Source organism: Mustela nivalis (assembly GCF_964662115.1).
Source record: "Mustela nivalis genome assembly, chromosome: 16".
Taxonomy (NCBI): domain Eukaryota; kingdom Metazoa; phylum Chordata; class Mammalia; order Carnivora; family Mustelidae; genus Mustela; species Mustela nivalis.
Genome location: NC_139035.1, coordinates 13,987,563 through 13,993,987, shown reverse-complemented (window position 1 = coordinate 13,993,987; position 6,425 = coordinate 13,987,563). Strand labels below are relative to the sequence as shown.

General features: G+C 48.3%; 1 long non-coding RNA gene across 1 annotated transcript; it reads left to right on the top strand.

Annotated features, from left to right (window-relative positions):
* Window positions 1–1,562: 1,562 nt before the first annotated feature.
* On the top strand, window positions 1,563–4,218 carry LOC309850530. The gene is made up of 3 exons (XR_014304312.1): window positions 1,563–1,846; window positions 2,818–2,908; window positions 3,598–4,218. It is a non-coding gene; the product is annotated as an uncharacterized lncRNA (long non-coding RNA).
* Window positions 4,219–6,425: the final 2,207 nt, after the last annotated feature.

The following is a 6,425-nucleotide window of genomic DNA, read 5'->3' as shown; positions in this document are numbered from 1 at the left end:
GAACTTGTTTTCAGTTATTTTGAGGTGTTGGTGGAACACCCAGGTGGAAATGTCCAACAGGCAGTGGAAAACATGGGGCTGGAAAAAAGAACACGGGTGAGAGCCAGAGATAACACGTGTAGAAGTCCTCTCCTTGGAGGTAACAGAAAATCATGGGAAGAGATGGCTTTTTTATTTTTTTAAGATTTTATTTGTTTATTTGACAGACAGAGATCACAAGTAGGCATAGAGGCAGGCAGCAGAGAGAGGAAGGGAAGCAGGCTCCCCGCTGAGCAGAGAGCGGATGTGGGGATCTATCCCAGGACCCTGAGATTATGACCTGAGCCAAAGGCAGAGGCTTTAATCCACTGAGCCACCCAGGTGCCTGGAGATGGCGTCTTTGAAGAAGAGAAGGAAGAGCAGAGACTCAAAGGCAGAGCCATGAGGGAATGAGTCAGTTGGTGGTGTGAAGAGAAGGTGAGGGCTAGGAACAGGAGTACTCGGGAAGGGGCAGGACCCAGAACCAAGACAAGGGAAGGAAGACTCCAGTCATTACAGGCAAATGAGGTTAAGATGTTTGAAATGCCTAGCGCCATGCCTAGGGCACAATACATAATGAGCACAGCGATCATGACAACGAAAATCCTTATTAAGCATGAGGGCATGGCCACTCATATCAGGTGCTACAGAGGAGAGGTCAAGCAAAATGAAAAATTGGAAAGGCCTTTAGATCTGCCCATTAGTAGGTCACTGAGGAGTACAGGAGGGAGACTGAAAGGTTGTCCTCCACGGGAACTTCCTTCCCAAGGTAATTTTATATGTTTTCAACCATTCTGTAAGAGCACATGCTGGAAAATCCCATGTTCCCTTATCATCTCCAATCCACACGGAATGTCACATGGGGAAAGTCTTTATAAGTTTGTGCTCTTGACTATGAGCAGGTCAACCCTTACTGATTAATTTTACCCAATAGAAGAGGAGTGACTGATTTCCTGTCCCTGACACGTGACATCAACACGTCTTTGTTTTGGTATCTTCTGGAACCAAGCTCTCACAAAGATCTCATGTTCGAGACTCAGGGTGGGGATAGAAAGTAGTAGAATATTTCAACAAGGCTTGGTCCAGTCTCAGGCTTTTACAAATTCAGTCCCATTCCAGAAGGATACATAGGGAGACTGGACTTCATTAGCTTTGTTGCTGATCTGACACTTAAATGTGTGAGGCTGCTGGCTGGCCGTTTGCTAACACTTTGGGTTGCATTTTAAAATACCCCCATCTCCAAGATACTTTTCCCAATCTGTCCAATTTAGACATTAGGATTCTTTTAAAGGGGACAAAGCCATGAATCCGCAGGGAGAGGTCAAGCTTAATTGAAGTGATACTGTGTCCCCACCCCTAGCCCCACTTGGTTTCTATTAACCCTAATGATCAAATGACTTACAACAAAGAATTTTAAAAGCACCATATCACTTTATAAGATTTATCATAGTGTCCCTAAAAGCTGGTAATAGGGAATGGTTTCAAGTTTCTTAGGGCAGCTGACTTGGCTTACCTGTTCTGATAAAGGTCAAGGCTGGGCTTGGGGGAGGTGATTGGGCGTAGGTGCCCGAGGTTCATGCACTTGTTTAGTTAGGAAAGTTTCTTCAGTTCAGCAAACAGCAAGAGTCTAGGACAGGCTGTACTGGGGGCTGGGGATGCAGTGGTGAAAGCAGCAGCTCTGTCCTTAAAAGACTCTAATCCCTGGTCTGGACAGACTGGGGCAGATCATTACCAATCAGAGGGAAGTGCGGGGGCAGAGAATGTGAGCAGGAGCAGCGCCCTCACATCAGAGGAATTCCTAGCCCTGACCTCACAAAGTCTTTCTGAGGTGAGTTAAAGGGACCTTAGAAATGCAATTTCTCTTTCATCCTGAAGAGGGATTTGAGCAGAGAGGCCTTGTCAGGGTCACTGCAGGAATGTTCTATCTTGGTCTCTCGTGCTCCCATTCTCTCCTCTCTCCGGGGAAGTGGAGAAAATCCAGTTGTTACCAGAGAAGCCTAACGAAGGTTCCCAGCGCTTGTTAATACTTTCAGGCCAGCTCCCCCATCTCAACTGAGCAGAGGACAGAGTAAGACCTTCCAGGGGTTGGAATCTAGGCAGCTTCTTGGTAGGAGCCTGGTGCATTGGAATGACATCTCCAGTGGGGCGGCAGTGGAGGAGGGCGTCCAGGGGCCGGTGGCTTCATGCTTGCCAAGGAGGCCTCGGGGCTTGCTGGAACAGAGCAGAGGGAAAGCAATGGAGAGCGGGGGCAAGCAGGACCCACTCCAGAGGGAACTTTCATGGAAGCAAACGACCTACTGCTGACTGATCTTTTGAGGAAAACAAGAAAGAGGTGGGGAGGGACAGACGGGACTTGACCAAGGCTGGCAGAAAGACACTCAACCCCGCTGTGATTTTGCACAGCCTTATTGGAGAGGCAAGCTTTTCAACTTCGGGCTTGACTTGGGTCCGACTTCCATTCTCCTACTCCGGCATGTGACCTTGGGTGGAACCAACACGCTCTAACATGCATCTGGGATTGCAGTTTGTAAGGCTTTACTTCTGACTGCCTCAAACCCAGCCCCCCCGAGAGTGTTCACTGCCAACGCTGTCAGAGAGACAGACGCCGTGGTCCAGGAACCAGAACTTGTGCATTTGCTGGGGCTCAGGAGACACTGGGAGAAAACAGTGTTGGTCATTGAGCTCTTTGTGACATGATCACCCTTTCACTTTATGTTCCTTGCTCTGATAGTAGAAACTTGCTAATAAGAGGGCTTGGCAGGACAGCAAGCCGGCTGATTCTGGACTCTTGCATTTTAGGGAAGGAAGCACCCCAGAATGGGAGGCAGCAGGACAGGCGAGGGAGGAGCGCTGGAAATAAGCCTCGCTAGCCACACTGTGGTTTTTCCAGGTTAGCCCTTCTTGGTTCTGGGAGATTTGGAGTCGAAGACAGACTCACCCGCCACCCCACCCCCCGCCTCCAAAGTTTCCATTTCCAGGAGAAATAGCTTCTCTCTCTGCACGTTTCCCTCAGCTCTCAGCAAGACCTGGACAAGCGCATGAAGGTTGTAAACCTGCTACTTCACTGGGGCTGTTTATTTCCAGTCGACAAATATTGTGCCAATGTTCACTTCAATTAGGAGACACATTTGACAATTTGACTACTCCATCTGATGCCTCAAGGGCAAATTTCAGCTCTTTCAGGAAGGGATGGGCCAATAACGGATCCATATGAATAAAATATACAGACAAGGAATGTCTGCAGCAGTTTAGGGAACCACCTTCGGCAGCAAGGAGAGTAAAATGTCTACATGAAAAAAAAAATTCCCATAAATAAACCATGGAGCTTAACCTGGAGAGAGGCAGAGAATTCAGAGTGAAGTCTGTGGTGCATGCTTGCTTGCCCATCACCTGCCCAGAGCTGGGAATTAAGTGAGAATTGGGACTAAGGGTGAGACGTTTGTAATTCAGTGGGAGGAATCAGTGCGGCACTCCGGCTCGTTTCCTCCCACTTTTTCAATCATCCTAGCAATGGGAAGTTCTTCTTGGTGTCTAATGTCAGTCCTGTTTAATCCTTTTTCTTCCTTTTTTACCCTGAAGACAAGAAGAAAAGCGGCTTAAGTCAAGGACCTGGTCCCAGGAATAAGGCACATCCTGCTCAGCCCCGACACTGAGGGGACGGGTTCGACCCTCTGTTGCACAGCCCAGATGCCCAGGATAAGTCCCCTGAGCCCACCGGGCTGCGTAGCCCCAGCAGGGAAGCGGGAAGTCAGTTTCTTCCTCATCTTACAAGTCTCTCCTGGGAATAGAGTCAGGTGATAAGAGCGCAGGAAGTGAAAGTTCAATCAAAACCGAGGGACCCTTGTGACTCTGTTCCTGTTTCCTGAGCTGACCTGGTCTCAGGTGTAATGAACTCACAGGGAAGCGGGGTCACGGAGATGGGAAGCCAAAACGGCTTTGGAGTCCACGTGTCTCCGACTTCATATTGGTGTCATTCCCTTGACGGTTAAGCCTGGGTTACCTTAACTACCTGTTTGTATATTTGTTTAAGAAAGGACATCGTTCAGCTCCTAAATAAGATTAGTAATAAAATCTGATCTATTTTATAGTTTGATATTAATGGCAGATATATTCTAATGTGAAAAGTCATTATAAGCAATTATTGTTGGAATAGAAGGACATCTCTCGAGTGTGGACATCAATACCACTGTTTCACTTAGGCTTTAAGACCTCTCTGTTTCTCTAGTTACTAGCTAATGGTTGTAATAGCATCTCATTGAAATGAAATGTCTGTATCATAGGAGAGTGCTTGGATTTGCACTAGCGTTGGGTAAATCTCGAAGGATTCCCGGGTTCTCGCATTTTCCTTCTTTCCATCCCTCCTTGGCCTCCCTCCCTCCCTCCCTCCCCCCTCCCCCCTCCCTTCCTCCCTCCCTCCCTCCTCCCCCCTCCCTTCCTCCCTTCTGCAAACATTTATGGAAAGCCAGGCCCACCAGGATGCTTGGGAAGCTATGCAGTAGAGACCGTTTCCCTCCTGCTAGGAGACAGAAAGGCAGAGACAGCCCCATGCCTGAAGAGGATGAAGCAGAGGGGAGAAAAGGCACTCAGCTGTGCACTGAGAAGCAGGACAGACCCAGAACGTGGGGGTGACTCAGCTCGTGGAGGACAGAAGGGTGAAACGGGGTCAGGCCTAGGGCACAGAGGCCAGCGAGACAGCACAGCTCTGGGTTGGAGAGCTGGGCTCGGTGTTTCTCCCTCTCTGCTCTCCTCCTCTTCCTCGCTCTCGCCCCCCCCCCTCCCTTCCTCCATGCCACCACTTTCCTCTTCATTTCTCTCCTCTCTTTCATCCTCGTGACTCTAACAATAATTTTGGTCTCCTCTCCAATCCAGATATGTCTGAATAGGAATCAAGAATACAACCAGATACCTAAATCTCAGCAACGCCCCAAACTTCAGGCATGGTTTCATGCTCTCTATAGCCGCGGTGCTGAGAGGTGAGGACATGCGCCGGCCTCCTCACCACCGAGATGGGCTCTGGGACACCCCTTCCTCCCACTTGGTCTCCCTGGGAGACCCATCATTCTTGCCTTCATTCCTGCCCCCTGGCTGCATTTTTTCTACACGCTTGAAAAACTCATTTGAAGGACCCGGGGACCTGGCCGGACGTGGAGCGGATGCCTGAGTGAGCAAAGGGGCCACTGAGCCATTGGAAATTCATCAAGGACCCATAGGCAGAGGTGTGTGGGGAGAAATCATTTACATGTTCACCATTCCCAGTGTTAACCAGAACACGTGTGGACAGTCCAACTGTCTTGATAGCCTTGACACCGATACGACGTCGACAGGAAAATTACCGTGAAAGTCTTATTAGAACGAAGACCCATTTAAATTGTTTGGATTCTTTCCTTCTGATCCATTCCTCCCATACAGCCCCGGATAACAGAGAGTGTTAAAACTATACCCTCCTGCTCTGATTGTTAAGAGTTTGTGAAGGAGAAATTGACCTGATATTAGCCATGCTGGCCATGTAGCCATGCCTTTCACCCAAATTCATCTGGCCGCGCTTTTGAGCTAAACAACACACATCCTCAGACTCCATAAATTGTGATTCCTCTGCCCATCCGGACAGCAGAAATTCACGACTTGATCTCAATCAAACAGTGTAAAAACCCAAACAAAAATACATCTGGACAGACAAACAGGATGCCAGGTTTTTGCTTGATGAGAAGCGAAATAGCTCAACCCTGGCCCCTTGAAATGAAGGCTTTATCTCAAAAAATGCTCATGGAACCTTAACAGAGTCGCCGAGACCAGCTTCCCTTATAATATACAACATAAACTAGATATGGAGCTCATTTTGTTCAGTGCTTTGTGACCTGGAAAACATTTTGTTGGAGCCTTAAAAAAAATTAGCCCACGTTCCTTCCCCCCACCCCCCAAATGTGATCATCATCATTTTCTGTTCCTGTAGCCCAGGTGAACAGCAGCCAGGGAGCGGGGCAAAAAAAAAAAAAAAAAAAAAAAGGACCCGCAATTTCCTGACACAGTTAACAGGCCTTTAAAATTCTCTTCTGCTCATCCTTAACGTCAGTGCTCAGGGAATCGGAAGGCTGGAACCACAAAAGAAAAATAGATGCTCATCACTCTGGCTGGTGTCTGTGCACGAAGTAGCCCAAAGAGCTAACGACAAGAAAGCACTGCCCGCCGGCCAGTTCAACAACCCACTCCCCACAAAACAGTTACGAATGCAAAATCTGTCTGAATAGACATTTTCCCCCGGAAAAAACGGATCTCGTATTTTGTAGTGAAAAAGGTTGGCGTATTTTCTAATAGAGGAAAGCAAAAGCAGAGACAACTGTTACTGGAGCTGAGGTCCTCCCTGACCAAGAGGAAAACCCAAAACTGTTGCTCCCTGTTCCTCCTGCCTG